General features: G+C 45.4%; 1 protein-coding gene across 6 annotated transcripts in view; it reads right to left on the reverse strand.

The window, feature by feature from the left end:
- The window catches only part of EDARADD (EDAR associated death domain), a 93,947-nt gene extending 90,299 nt beyond the window's left edge, over positions 1-3,648 (reverse strand). Inside the window, exon 1 of one of the 6 annotated variants that reach the window (XM_019814282.3) lies at positions 3,530-3,648. The gene's annotated coding sequence lies outside the window, so the exon portion shown is untranslated. The remainder of the gene's footprint in view (positions 1-3,529) is intronic. The other 5 variants (XM_019814284.3, XM_019814283.3, XM_019814285.3 and 2 more) reach the window with 5 other exon arrangements.
- Between the last annotated feature and the right edge of the window lie 11,102 nt (positions 3,649-14,750).

Below are 14,750 nucleotides of genomic sequence, written 5' to 3' on the forward strand. Positions count from 1 at the left end.
GTGCCCCAAACTACCTTAACTCTTAGAACAAGAGACCTGCCAGGTATCCTTCCCTTCCTGACATTCCACAGCAGTTACACGCAAGGTGCAGGGGGCAGCCAATGCCATCAGGCGCCATGTGCCATGTACAGATTCTGCGAGCAATGGCCTTTCGGAGAGGAAAGGGTGGAGAGTGGGCTTTCTGAGGTAGAGAACTACTAACCGGAAGAGTAGGGAACTTGACAAACACAGAATCGGGGTGAATGTTCATGTATGCCACTAGGAGGCAGAGTCTGAAATTTCACTTCTCAGAGATCTTTGGGCTCCTCAGAAAATTAAATATTTTTCATTTGGGACAGAACATTCAGGGTCAGTGTAATCTATTTTGGGTTCCTGGTTCACTCATCAGAAATGTTTCATAGGCTTCCCTGGCACAAGGAACGGGTTTTTTTTTATTTTAAAAAAAATTTTTTTTCAACGTTTATTTATTTTTGCGACAGAGAGAGACAGAGCATAAACGGGGGAGGGGCAGAGAGAGAGGGAGACACAGAATCGGAAACAGGCTCCAGGCTCCGAGCCATCAGCCCAGAGCCCGACGCGGGGCTCAAACTCACGGACCGCGAGATCGTGACCTGGCTGAAGTCGGACGCTTAACCGACTGCGCCACCCAGGCGCCCCAACAAGGAATGGGTTTTGATAGCTCAGGGGTAAAGTCCTGACAGAAGCAGGCCACAATGTTTATGACAAACTATCCACGGAGAGGAGAACAGACAAAAAGCCAGATGGGTCTGACGCTGCAGATAAGGGTTGGTCTGGCAACAGGGGCAGATGGGAAGTGCGCACATCCTGCTAGAAGATCTAGAAAAGAGATAAGACCCCTCGTGGAAAAACCACTGGGAGAGGAGAGCAGCAGGTGCTGAGAGGCGCTCTGCCTTCGTCTGAGGGACCCCTGCCTGAGGCCGGCACCAGGGTGTTGCAAGGGAGCTGAACAACCTTGAACTCTTGAGAACTGGGTTGGAGGGAAGAAGTTGGTGAAGGAGGAAGATCCAAAACTTGGGTAGGAACCACAACTAAAGCGGCTGGGACAGAGGTGAAACCCGGCGTCTTACAGTAACCACTTCTTTCTTTGAAACTTGACAGAGCAGTGAGGATCAGTCATTGGGCATTTCACCTCCAGAACAACCTTGTTGCTCCCCATCGAAGGCAGTGAATCTTCCCAGGGATGGAGGACCACGACAATGATTTTTGGCATCACTTGAGCAGCTTGAAGAGTCATCAGCTCACACCCAGCAGGAGACAGCTTTCTGCAAAACGCATTCCAGGCCTTCTCCATTGTTCCCATAGCTTCCAGCTCCTCTTTGGGGTGTTGCTTTTCCCCATGAGTCCTCAGGCCCCTTTGGACTACCCAGGGCACTCGCTGTGGTCTCCCAAGTGTAATTCAGCTTATTTCCCATAATCAAAAGTTACTAGTGATGTTTCTTGTTATCAAAACCTTCATTAATGATGGAAGGCCATACACTATGGGGTCAGTGGTTAAAAAATGTTGGCCTTCTCTAAAAATACAGTAATTTAAATTAGAACCTTTTATGTATGCCCCAACTAATTAATTAGCAAATCTTTTTGTCTATAATGTGAATGATAATTTCAAAATTGAAGTATCACTTCACTAAAAAGGCATATCCCTTACCTCAAAAAATTTACTGATTCTTGATAAGACATATATAGGGAGATAGAAGTGTCCAGAGCTGGATAATAGATCATCAAATGACTGATACAGAGAGTAAGTGCTATCACGTTCAGTAGAGACAGAAATACGGGAGAAAGAGATCCTTCCGAGTTGTAAAGTTCACAAAACCAACAAGAGCCGAAACTCTCGTTGGCCTTTGAACGACTGGATGGGAGTTGGGGTGAGCAGAGGTGGGAGCAGACAAGGAGACGGTGTAGAGAGTCATACAGTGAGAAAGCAAACAATAATGAGAGAACATTTTCTTAAAGATTATTAAGGGAGAAAAGGTTAGAAAGAAGAGGAGGGGCCCAACTGAAGAGGAGCCTAAATCCCAGCCAGCAACCTGTTAGTGCCGTTGAAAGTGTTAAGTATGATGGGTTACACGATGACATCTTTTTAGGATGAAATTTTAGAATCACAGAAATTAATATTGCTTGGATTATGAATGCTTTACAATAGGTATTGGGATTGGAAATTAAGGACTAGACACATGTATGTTTCATCTTGTTCCTTCTGAAGAGCACATCTACTCTTCAGCATTATTTCTTTAGTTGTAATATAATCTGGTTTTACATGATAAACTTTTTCTTCTTCTTCTTTGTTTTTGTAGAATATGTGCTTCAGTGATACAAAAGTAACCTGAATCTGTAGTGAGAGATTATCGATTCGAAGGACAGGATTCTAAAAAGAAAATAACATCGTGATGTGAACTGTCAATTTTTATGTTTTCTCTATTTTCTTTCTTTTCTTTTTCTTTCGTTCAAAACTATGTTTTCTCTATTTTATTTCTTCTTTCTTTCTTTCTTTCTTTCTTTCTTTCTTTCTTTCTTTCTTTCTTTCGAAAGAGATAGAGGGGGCAAGTGAGCTGGGGCAGAGAGAGAGGGAGAGAGAGAATAGGGGCTCACCTGACTGGGGACTCAAACTCACTAACAGTGAGGTCGTGACCTGAGCCGAAGTCGGACACTTAACCGACTGAGCCACCCAGGCACCCCTGTTTTCTCTATTTTCTACCAGAGTCAGTTTATTAAATGTGTATCCACAGTAGTGTCTGAGCAGGCCTCTTCCTATGAATTATTCACTGTAAGCTGAAAAATCATAGTCCAAACGTCCTAGTTTGGGGTTTGAATAATATTGCCACCCTGTCTGTGTAGACTTCCGTGTCAGGCACAAACTTAGATATTATCAGCCTCAATCTCAAGGATATAGTGAAGAGTTAAATGGATCATTTCGTCAGCAGGAATGAATTCTGGTGCACTCTGTTTTTCTGGAATCCTGATTTGTTGATTTCATAAAACGTTTCAGACAATATATATACATATATATATATATATGTATATATATATATAATATAATAAAACAACAAAGGAAGAAAAGAAAACACCCTTAGTTTCTGTTTCTAGCAAGGATACAGTGATATGGACTCGATTCATTGTCCAGCCTAACAAGCCCCTAAACAGACAACATAGATGAAACAATAGGTTTCAATTAACCATTAATCCAGCAAAGAACAATGATCTCTGAGCGAGAAAACAAAGATGATGAGCCCTAGTTGTCACAGCACCACCTGGAGAAAGTTCTCAGCCCCGTCGGGGTGCAGCTGGTAAGCGCCTGGAGGTAAGAGGCCACAAAACACCACTGGGAGGAGAAGAGCCCTACTTTGGAAGGTCGGGGCCAAATCCTGGGCCCCGGGAGAGGGGCTCAATTTCGAGCCTGTGGGGTCGCTGACGGCAGTGCGCAAGGAGGGACCCGGGGAGAAGGCTGCCGGCCGAGAGAAGGACTCCCCGCGCGCACCTCCTCTTGTTTTGGAGGCCCTGGTGGTCCTACCTCATTTGCCGCCGTGGAGCCCGAAGTCCCAGGGAGGCGGAGCGGCCTCCGCAGCTGTAGTTCCCGGGTTCTGCCGGCCCCCTGCCCCGCCTTCCGGCGGGAGGCCCCCTCCTGGTCGCGCGAGACCACAACTCCCACAAGGCCCCGCGCTCGGAGGGGGCGTGGCCGGGGCGAAGGGGCGGGGTCTGCGCGGTGGGTCGAGGCTGCGGGGCAGGTACAGTCACGGCGCTCAGCATCTCGGCCTCCCCACCGGGCGTCCAGAAGCTCGGGAGCTTTCTCATCGCTGGATTGGCACGGGACACCTGGAGTCACTCAAGTCCGGGAGCGTCGTCTCGAACGGGCGCTCGATGGGCTGCGTGTGCCTAAGTGTTGGTTGGGGAGGCACAGTGCTGGCGACTGGGTGGCATTGAAGCTGCTGCTAGTCCTGGGCTGCCTGGGGAGCCTGAGGAAGTTACAGGTGCTGGTAGGGGAATCCCGGGGGAAAATCGGAGCCCAAACCAGCATTTGAGACTAGGAGCCCGAAGCTAACAATAACTGCGAGAAAGCCCAACCGCTAAAGTCCTTTACTTTCGGCTGAAAAGAAGGGAAGATGGCAACCAAACCAATGGGACGTCTGCTGGAACTGTTAGATCTGATTTTCATTGATTCTTTACCTGCCAACCATAGCTTTTGTCTTTTTATGCCTTGTGTTGCCTTCTGGAAGAATTCCTTAGCTTGATATCTCATCTCTCTGGTTTGGTTTTGAGCAGTGCCTGTTCTGCTGTTCAGTCCATCTCTTCGTATTTCAGTAGCTGTTTGGATTCCCGAGATCTCGGTTAATTCTTTTCCTAACCGCTTGCTCTCATTTCATGATGTGATATTCTTGCTTATCCCTATGATTATTTTAATTATACCAATGTTAAAGTCTTGATCACTTTTCTTTTGCAAATTCTCTCTCTCTCTCAAAAAAAAAAAAAAAAAAAAAAAAAAGAGGGACATGAGTGGCTCAGTCGGTGTAGCCAATTTAGGCTTGGGTCCTGATCCCAGGGTCGTGGGATTGAGCCCCATGTGGGGCTGCACGCAGAGTGTGGAGCCTGCTTAAGATCCTCCCCCTCTTTCTTTCTTTCTCTCTCTCTCTCTCTCTCTCTCTCTCTCTCTCTCTCTCTCTTTCTCTCAGTTCTGGAGGTTAGAAGTCCAAGATCAACGTGCCAGCAAGGCTGGGTTCTGGTGAGCCTTCTCTGCTTGGCTGATAGATAGCTATCTTTTCACCACATCCTCAGGTGGCCTCTTCTCTGCGGGCACTCACAGGCAAGGTGGGCAGAGAGAGCCACGGTGTCTCTCCCCCTTCTTGTGCGGACACCAGTGCTAGCAGACCAGGATCCTTAGGTCCTCATTTAACCATTATCACATCCATATAGGCCCTATCTCCAAAAGCAGTCATCTAGGGGATTAGGAATGCTACATATGACCTGGGGGACACAATTCAGTCTATAATAATCAGTGCAGGAAAAAAAAAAAACCACAACAACCCATGGAATGAATTCTAGAGTAATCACAGTGGGATGTTGTAAGGTAAGTGGGTGTGAAAAAGCACTTCCGAAGTCCATTTGGGTGTTAGTGCTAGAGGCTAATGGGAAAGTCCCACATCTTCCACCCTTTGGAGTCTGATGCAAGGGTAACCCCGAAGGGAAGGTCTTTGGGAATCCTCTGCCAGCCATTACTTCCAGCCAGTGGTGATTCGGAAGTGAGCATCTCTCAGAGCCTAAACTGCCGCATTTGAATCAGGACTCTGGGGTTGGGAAAAGTGCCACTCCCAAAGCCTGAGAGGTATGGTGCTGTAAGTGACTTAAAGAGCACTGTTCTGGGAGATAGCACTGTTCTTGGTGTCCTCTTGGGTCGCTGCGACCCAGATGTGAAACCTCAGGTAATTCCTTAACCATCTAAATTCTACCTGATGGTGTCATGTGTCCCAAACCCCAGAGTTAGTTTTTTTTCCATAACCAGATGCAGGTCCTTTGGTTCCCAATCTCTTACTGGGGCTGACCATCACAATATATGAGGCACAACCACTGGTGAGATGTCATGGTCCTCTTCCCCTTGGGGAGAATGGAAAGGCTCTAAGAGAGGGCAGAGCACTAGGGCAAATCCACCCAATAGGAGTGGAGGCAGGGACAAGAATGTGCTGATGACAGCCTTTGCAGAGGGAGGGTGGAAGTTGCCACCGGGGGTTCTGTTTCAGTCACAGATCGTGCTTGGGGGCAGAGTAGGGGGCAGTGAGCTATGGAGCAGTAACAGGCATAGTGACTTTGTTGCGCTTAAGCTCACAGTGACTTAATTATATTGGGAAATACCTTATTATTGTTTTTGACTTTGTGAGCGTGTGTGTATGAGAGAGAGAGTGAGGGCGGCGGGGGGGGGGGGAGAGAATGCATTAAACTTTAAACAAGGAGGATAAGTAACATTTTTTTTGCATCTGATGAGATTTCTTCTGTGATGTTAAGAGATTCAATGTGATTGTAAATGGGGTGCTAGTGTCGGAGTCCAGACATAGGTTCAAAGAGTTGAAGAGGGAGATCTGGGGAGCTAGCCTCTTAATAAGAGAAGTGAACACCCAGTCATTGGTAAGACCACAAGTCTGGCAAAACAATATGGCACCTGTGGTTTTGGTCCCGTTAAGATGGTGGTCTCGCCATGTTTAATCTACTAGTATCATTCTTCATTGCATGAAGTCCAGTGGGCCTGGCTGCAGCACAGTGTGGAGAACTGGGGGCAGCTGTGACATTTAGCCCTTTGTGGAGGGAATTTTAGTGGTATAAATTTAGCAACAGTTATCAGTGTTGGAGAGCTTATGCTACTCTGCTCCAGGCACTGTGCTATGACCTGGGTTTACAGCAGAGAGATAGGAATACAAATAGCTGTGGGATCCGTTCCCGTGAAGCTGAAACCCACCACTCGCTTTGTCCTATTCCCATTGTGTCTTCTCCAGCCACTGTGCAACCCCATCAAGCACCTACAGGGTTGGAAGTGTCCTGTAAACGGACTTCAGTGTCCTCAGTGAGCTCATCAAGTTGGCTCTGCCTTGAATGGTGGAAGAAAAGGCAGGACATTTCTTCTTTCCATTAGCTGGCGATTTTATAATCTGGGGATGGTTTCTGGTTACCGAAAATTGGTGAAATTATCTGGCGTGGCCAAGTTGTTAAGTGTGAGATAAGAGTGGGGAAAGGGAGGGGCACCTGGGTGGCTCAGTCAATTGAGCATCCAACTCTTTTTCTTTTTTAAAATTTATTTATTTTTGGGGGGGGGAGGGGCAGAGAGAGAGAATCCCAAGCAGACTGCACTGTCAGCACTAAACCTGATGTGGGGCTCGAACTCATGAACCATGAGATCATGACCTGAGCCGAAACCAAGAGTCGGACACTTAACTGACTGACCCACCCAGGTGCCCCGAGCATCTGACTCTTGATTTCGGCTCAGGTCATGATCTCACAGTCGTGAGATTGTGCCCCACGTTGAGACAGATTCTCTCTCCCCCTCTCTCTGTCCTTCTCCTCTGCTCATGTGCTCTCTTTCAAAATAAATAAATAAACATCAGGGGGAAAAAAAAAAAAACCACTGGGGAAAGGGAGCTGGAGATCATGGAGGAAGAGCAGGTCCTGAGCAATATTTCCCACTCTTGTGTGACACGCAGATTCAAGAATGTGGTCAGTTACCAGAAGATGACGGGCATGGTGTGCAGATGGGCTTGGGGTTTAAAAGCAATCCTAGTAGCCCAGTTCTGTTAACTGATTTTCTGAATGCAATTATGGGAAGTGCCGTGTGCTAATGAAGATGGTCTGTGGAACAAAGGGGGAGAAATATGGATCAAGTTTGACCAATGAAGTTATCACTTTTTTTTTACCCTGAGCACAGCTCTTCTTAATCTCTAGCCTAGTTGATCTGTTGGTTATAAAAACGTGCTTTCTTCAAACTGACATTTCTCATTTTTTTTTCAACGTTTATTTATTTTGGGGACAGAGAGAGACAGAGCATGAACGGGGGAGGGGCAGAGAGAGAGGGAGACACAGAATCGGAAACAGGCTCCAGGCTCTGAGCCATCAGCCCAGAGCCCGACGCGGGGCTCGAACTCACGGACCGCGAGATCGTGACCTGGCTGAAGTCGGACGCTTAACCGACTGCGCCACCCAGGTGCCCCTGACATTTCTCATTTTGTAACCTCTTTTAGCAATATAAATCATTCTACATGTTATCCCAAATATATCTAATCCTGTCTAGTAAAGAAAGCTTGAGAGTTTCATAGCTCTGTAAACATTTAAGAAAAACAATGGGCTCACTCTAGTTACTTTTTAATCCTGTTGACTTGCCAAGGGAAAGAGAAAATCTTATCACCAAGCACAAATTGCAATTTATACCTGTCAAGATGTTATTCAATATATAAATCATCAACCTCCTCAGAAGGCTTTTACCCTCTAATATCTCTATTATTCCATATAAATAGGTAGTTACCAGAACCCAGCTGACTCATTGATCGCAATTCAGCTTACTCCCAGAAGCATAAATAAATTGTTACATGTTTACCTTGTTACCTGGACACTGATATAGAATTGTTAACGAGGTGACTCCACACACACACAAAAAATTTCTTTTTTTATGGAAGTATAGCTGACGCACAACGTTACTTTACTTTCACCTGTACCACATCACGAGTTAACAATTCTATACATTACCGCTCTATACACAAAGTTTTAATAGAACAACAATATCCTTGATTGTATCATGGAAATGTAAGAGACCAGTGCATTTTTCTGAATTTGTGCAATTACTTAGACATCATGAATCAAGGCCATTGTCAAGCCTTGTTAATTAATTGTTAATGATTAACAGTTATTAATCATTAATTGTTAATGATTCAAGGAGAATCATTAACTAGAGGGATTGCTCTTCAGGATGATAACCCCTCAAAAGATAGGTTCCATTAGTTGGCCACACGCATTTCGCAGCCTTGTGGACTTTTTGACAGCTGAACGGCATATCTGTGTTTCAAGCATTGTGATCCTTTTTCTTAATGCAAGAGTGACAGTGTCACCTTAACCTGTTACTCCTGTCTTCGACTCAGAAGGTCGAATCAGTCCTCCAAGGAAATTTTCAGAAGAACCACCTCCAAGATGATCACCTGAGATATCTCCAAGAAAAAAAGCTGAAATTCTAAATAACACCCATCAGAAGTCTATTCATGTTGATAAAGGATTTTCCCCTGAATACAACGGAGGCTCCATGAGAGCAAGATTGTTACCTGTTTGTTCACTGCTGTGTCACCTGCCCCTAGAACAGCACCTGAAACATCAGTCAAGATTAAGTTGTTTTCAATGAATCAGTATGGCCTTTGATAGTGAGGTAGTTCATGGTCGTCAGGCAAGGGCTGGGATTTGTGTTGGGATTTCAAGAACAAGAGAAGCCAAAGAGCAAAACTGAGAGGCTAAGCCATGACAGGACACATTTTACTGGCCTGGGGTAGGTCTGAATACACTTCACTCATAATTAACCTATGGCTGTGGTCTGTATGCATTTTGATAATTTTCCTTTGAAAATGTGAGGCACACAGATGTCATCCCCAGTGAATTCTCTTTGTCCATGACCAGAACCACAAAAAGAGTCGTCCTGACTGGCCTCAGTACTCACTCCAGAATTATATGTATTTCTTCCCCCGTGTTCTGACACCATGGACTTTCAGGTTGATCTCTCCCATCTCGGGTCCACTTGGTTGTAGATTACTTGCAATGTCTGCAATCTCAGGGTTGCGATACTATCTGACGTTTGGTCATAACAAGTCTTTGAAAGCCAGTGTGTATTTTACATTTACAGCATTTCTCAGTTTGAACTGGCCACCTTTCAAGTGGTCAATAGCCACATGTGGCTGCTGGCCACAGTATTTGGACAGTGCAAGGTCTAGCAAGTCCACATGTTCTTCCACTCAGAGCATGTTGTGAGTTATGCTACATCTTAATTTCAACAATTCAGTCAAGTGGTGGCAGTAACTCAGTCATGGCATCATGCATTCTAAACCTGATGAGGCGGATTCCCACATTGCCCTTGTCTCTGCCACAGTGCTTACATCTGTTGTTGTTACTATTATAGTTATTTTTTTAACGTTTCTTGTTCACTGAATGTTTGATAAAAGAATTAGTGAAATGTGCGACTACAGAAAATATGATGAGTCGTGCATGACAAAGACTTTCTCCTTGACCAAACTTGAGTCAGGTTCCTCTGAGTCCACTTTCTGCCCAGACCCTGACCTTGGACTCTGCCTGTTTAGTCCAGTTTTAACAAGAATCCTGCCGAGTCAATTTATCAGAAATCTCCTACTCTGCCCTTGATATCTGATCAAATTCCTTATCCCCCACCTTCAATATTTTATGACCATGGCCTGCCTTCAGCAATAATCCTGTCCCATTGGTTGAGCCAGAATCCCCTGACTCTTACTCCTGATGTTCCCTCTTAACTTTCCATCCAATGACTCTCACCATGCTCTTTGGCTATAAATCTCCACTTGTCCTTGCTCTATTCAGAGTTGAGCCAGATCTCTCCCATATTACAAAATCCCATGGTAGTAGCATCCCTTGAATAAAATCTTCACTGCTGCCTTTAGTATGTGTCCTGAGTAATTTGTTTTTGTCTTAACAGTCAAGAAGATGCTAATGGAGAACCATGACAAAAAGCATAACTTCCTATAATGGCCATTTGTTGGGTTTACCTGACAAATATTCTTCTCCTCTTCCTCCAAGGTACTATCCTCCTCAATTCCAATGCTTGGTAGAACTGCCAGCTGGCCCAGGGGTGGGCAAGTGAGTCAGATGAGGCCAACATTAAAATTCTGATGAGAAATTGGATCTTGAGGATTCAAACCAAAGATGAGAAGGGGTTGGTGTTCCATTATTCTGATGGTCCATTCATTCTTGCTTTCTTGGTTCCTGGATGGACTATAGCTCCTGCCTTTCTGAAGATAATGACCACTCATCTGAGTACACTGTTCACAGAGTCCCTTTATAGTGGCCCATGTGGGCCAAGGTGATGGAGCATAATAGGTTTCTGTAAGTTTTTAAAGACGCCTTTGTCCCCGTTGCACATGGCCACTGGAGACAAAAGGTCTGGGTGGGAGTAGGTTGATGGGAAAAGGTGAAGTTATAGCTACTCACTGATTTTGTGATTGGTGGAAAGAAAGCAACACCCACATACAGGGCCAGGGGTGTAGGTGAGTGGAGTGAGTATTCTTGACCCTACGAGGAATGGGGGAGGGAGAGATATTAATAATCCTTGTCTTCATAACTGCCCCTGAACCTTCCTCACAAAGAAAAATGTCCTAGTGTGGCTCTCCTAAACTTTGGCAAGCCCCTTAAATTTAACTGACTGCTGGGTCTGCTATTCCCTGCCAGATAGCTCTGATCATGATTTGATTGCCGTTTATTTTAACTGGACAGAGGAGGAAACAGCAGGTGATGGCCCCAGCTCCCGCACCTTCCATGCAGAACATCTGTCAGCACCTATGGACATCTTCCCCACCCCTATTCTTATAAATGTCACTTAGTCGTTACATGGGATAGACAAATGCTGCTGGTTGGTGGTATGGACACACCAGACAAGCTGGGCCTTCAGTAAAACAAGGGATAGCTTTAATGACTGAAACTAAGTTGGGAACTCTAGGATTTACCAGCCTGCCAGGAAGTCACCCTGGAGGCACTTAACCTTTGCCCTTCCACAGATGTGGGCTTCACTTGGGGGTTTCCAACAAGCACTTTCTTTCTAGGGGCCCCACGTGGACCTCTGGCACTGCGCTTCTTGTATGTAATTCAGGCACTAATTTGCCTCCTTCCTGAAAACATATGGACTTGTATTTTTGGGGTGGGCCTAAGAGACCTTCAAGTGTTTAAGGATACACCACCAAGATGTCATGTAGCCCTAAGATGATTGCAGAGATCTACCTACAATAAGGCTACTCTTCGGTTACTCAGGAGAGTATTTCAGAAGAATAACTGACTTATTACGTATGCACGTATTGCAGACAGTTTTCCCTAAATGGGAGTCATCTAGTCAGGAAAGGTGGTACAAAGCTTGTTCTTGACTCTAATGGACTGATCACCAGTGTGGCCATGGGAAGCAGTCAGGCCAGCCTAAACCCACTGCCTGGGGTTATTATGGATGTCAAAAATACCCTAGACTTCTTCCTTGAGGACCAAGGCAAAGGCTGTGCAATCACAAATACATCCTGCTACACCTGGGTTAATGCCTTGAACCCCATGGAAAGGTCAGTACAGAACCCTAATGACAATAATGGTGTATAAGATTTGTTCAACTGGTTGGGTCTAGGACCCTAGAGGGCATGGCTGAGTTTAATACCACAAGATGGCCTCATCCTGCTGCTTAGGTCCTATTGATAGTAACTTTAAATGCTATATGAGACCAAAGGAATGGATTTGCTCCTAGCCTCTATTGGTCAGAGTTTCTTACTTGAAGGAAAATTCACAAGAAGCCAGGAGAATATAGAAATAAGGAGTAGATACTACGGGAGATGGTTCTCTCCACAGATCTTTCTATTTCTGCACATCTTGTGTGTAGAGGCATTGAAAGTCTTTGTTCCAGACTGCCTTTTCAAGGATGTTTATATAGTGAATATCCTTAAAATATTGAAAGAGTATCTCTTTCCAGAACAGATGACAGGTTTGCTTCTTGTCCCGTATAATAATGATGATAACGTCTCCCTCTAGGAAAAGTTCAACCAGACTTACTGTCCATTATAAAACACTTGGGGTCCCTAGTCTCAGGGATCCTCTGAAATGCAAGCCAGCCGTGTGCACAGCATCGGCCAGGGCTGCCCCATGTTACCTTCATGGTACCTGGGGAATGGGGGAACCAACGTGAACATGAAGTTCATGCTATTTGTTGTGCCGTTAGTAATAAAGTCCTTCATTTCTGACCTAAATACCTTGTTTTCTGCTAGCATCCATGACATTGTGGCAGGCTAGCCACAGTAAAAATTTCAGACTCTTCACAATTCCTGATAAAAAGTAAAGTAGGCAGTTGAATTTCTAGGTAGGGAGTTCAGAGGAACGGTCTGGGGCTTACAGGTCCTGAAACATCCCTCATGTGCAGATGAAGAGTCTGAACCTTAGAGATGAACAGCTTATCCAAGGTTATGGCAAGGAACCTAGACCCAGGTGTATGTGCTTCTTGGTTAAGAATGGCTGTGAAATCGAGCTGCCTCAAATCTTGGTTCTTTTTGGTACTTCTTCTCAGACCCTGTTTCGTAATTTAGGAAATGGGGATAATAACAATATTGGCTAATGGGTTATTCTGACTTTTCAATGTTTTAATCCTTGTCAGACATTTACCACAAAGCTTACAACGTGTGTGCACACACACATGCACACACACACAGCACTCAAAAAACTGTTTCCTAATATTAACATTACTTATCAGTGCACTTTGTACCCACCACCAATTGGCTGTTTTGTCAAAAACTGATAAAAGCAGAACCGTCATATTAGGAACTCCTACGCCAAAGCATAAAGGCTATGAGAAACCAGCTCCTGGGAGGTTTTGTCTCAGCTGTGCATCCATGATTAGAAGGTGACAAAACAGGCTGTGGGGACACAGTTTGTCCCTTCATGAAGCAGCTAGAGAAAACTTCAGGAGTTTTCTCTAAGATAACACCTTATCTTCCAAAGACCACCTAGGACAAGCCTGTGGTCTGTTGAAATCAGATTCTTGACTCAATAAGGTGAGGGAGAACATTCCACAGGAACCATAGAGTGCCGCTCGTCACAAGTGAGGAGAAAAGCATCTTTTTCAAAGTTGGGCTCCCACTGAAGGAGCCTGAGACAGGTGCATGGGAAGCAGAGGTCAGTTCTGGATTGGATGCTCTTTCAGAGGCGAAATTAGTAGAGGCAGGAATTAATCAGGACTTGGGTGCTGCCTTAGTCAGGTCAGGCTGCCAAAACAAATGACCATAGATTGGGTGGCTTAAACAGCAAACATTTACTATTACTTGGAGTTCTAGAGGCTGGGAAGTTCAAGATCAAGGTCCTGGCAGATCTGAAGTCTGGTGAGAGCCTGCTTTGTTGTTTGCAGACAGCTGTCTTCCTGTGGTGTCCTCGCATGGCAGGTGGTTGGAGAATGAGCTCTCACGTCTTTTCTTAGACAGGCATTCATCTCATTCACGGGGGCTCCAATCCCATGACCTAGTCTGAAAGGCCACACCTCCCAATGAGCGTTAGGATTCCGACATAACGAACTTGGGGAAGACACAACATTCAGTCCATGACAGGCGTTGTCCATGAGGACGGGGTAGCCCAGCATTGGGTATCCCCAGTAACACATGGGACTAGCAAAGCAGATCAGGGGGCATCACTGGTAAGAGACCAGTAATTCCTCAAGATGGGAGTCCTTGCAGCATTTTACAGTTATCGTGTGACCTTGGAGAAACAGTGATTCCTGGGACCTGGGCACCTGCCCTTATCTGCGCCTGGCCTCCCGGCCTAATTCTCAGCATGGCTGTTTCTCCCATCTTCAGCACAAACTGATCTCCACTTTTTTTTTTTTAACGTTTATTTTTTTATTTTTGAGACAGAGAGAGACAGAGCATGAACGGGGGAGGGTCAGAGAGAGAGGGAGACACAGAATCCAAAACAGGCTCCAGGCTCTGAGCAGTCAGCACAGAGCCTGACGCGGGGCTCGAACTCACATACCGCGAGATCGTGACCTGAGCCGAAGTCGGACGCTTAACCGACTGAGCCACCCAGGCGCCCCTGATCTCCACTTTTTTAATCCTGATACATTTTGGCCCTTTTCGAGTTAGTACGTTGTCCTTCAGAATTTGGTACTTTTGTATCTCCAACCATAGGAACTGCCAAAGGTCCAGGGTCCGAGGTCACTACCCCAGCCTCTTTGCTATTTCACAAGGTAGGGACTCCAGTCTTTCCTGCACCCTGTGCTTCTGCCAAAGGGTTCGTGTACATTGGCTTCTTGTTGTTGTTGTTGTTTTTAATGAATTGCTTATCCATGTGTTTGAATGGTGGCAATCACAAAAGCCGTCCACTGGGCTTTCAGTGAAAATGGTGTCAAAGCTGCACCCAGAAGTCGCTGGAGAAAGTTCCAAGAACTCTCAGTTGCTATGAGGCTAGAGGGAGAGAAAGAGAGAAAGAAAAAAAAAATCTGCCTCTCTAGTTTTTGAAAGTCTGGGCAAAATGCTAGA

Source organism: Felis catus, chromosome D2, assembly GCF_018350175.1.
Source record: "Felis catus isolate Fca126 chromosome D2, F.catus_Fca126_mat1.0, whole genome shotgun sequence".
Classification (NCBI taxonomy): domain Eukaryota; kingdom Metazoa; phylum Chordata; class Mammalia; order Carnivora; family Felidae; genus Felis; species Felis catus.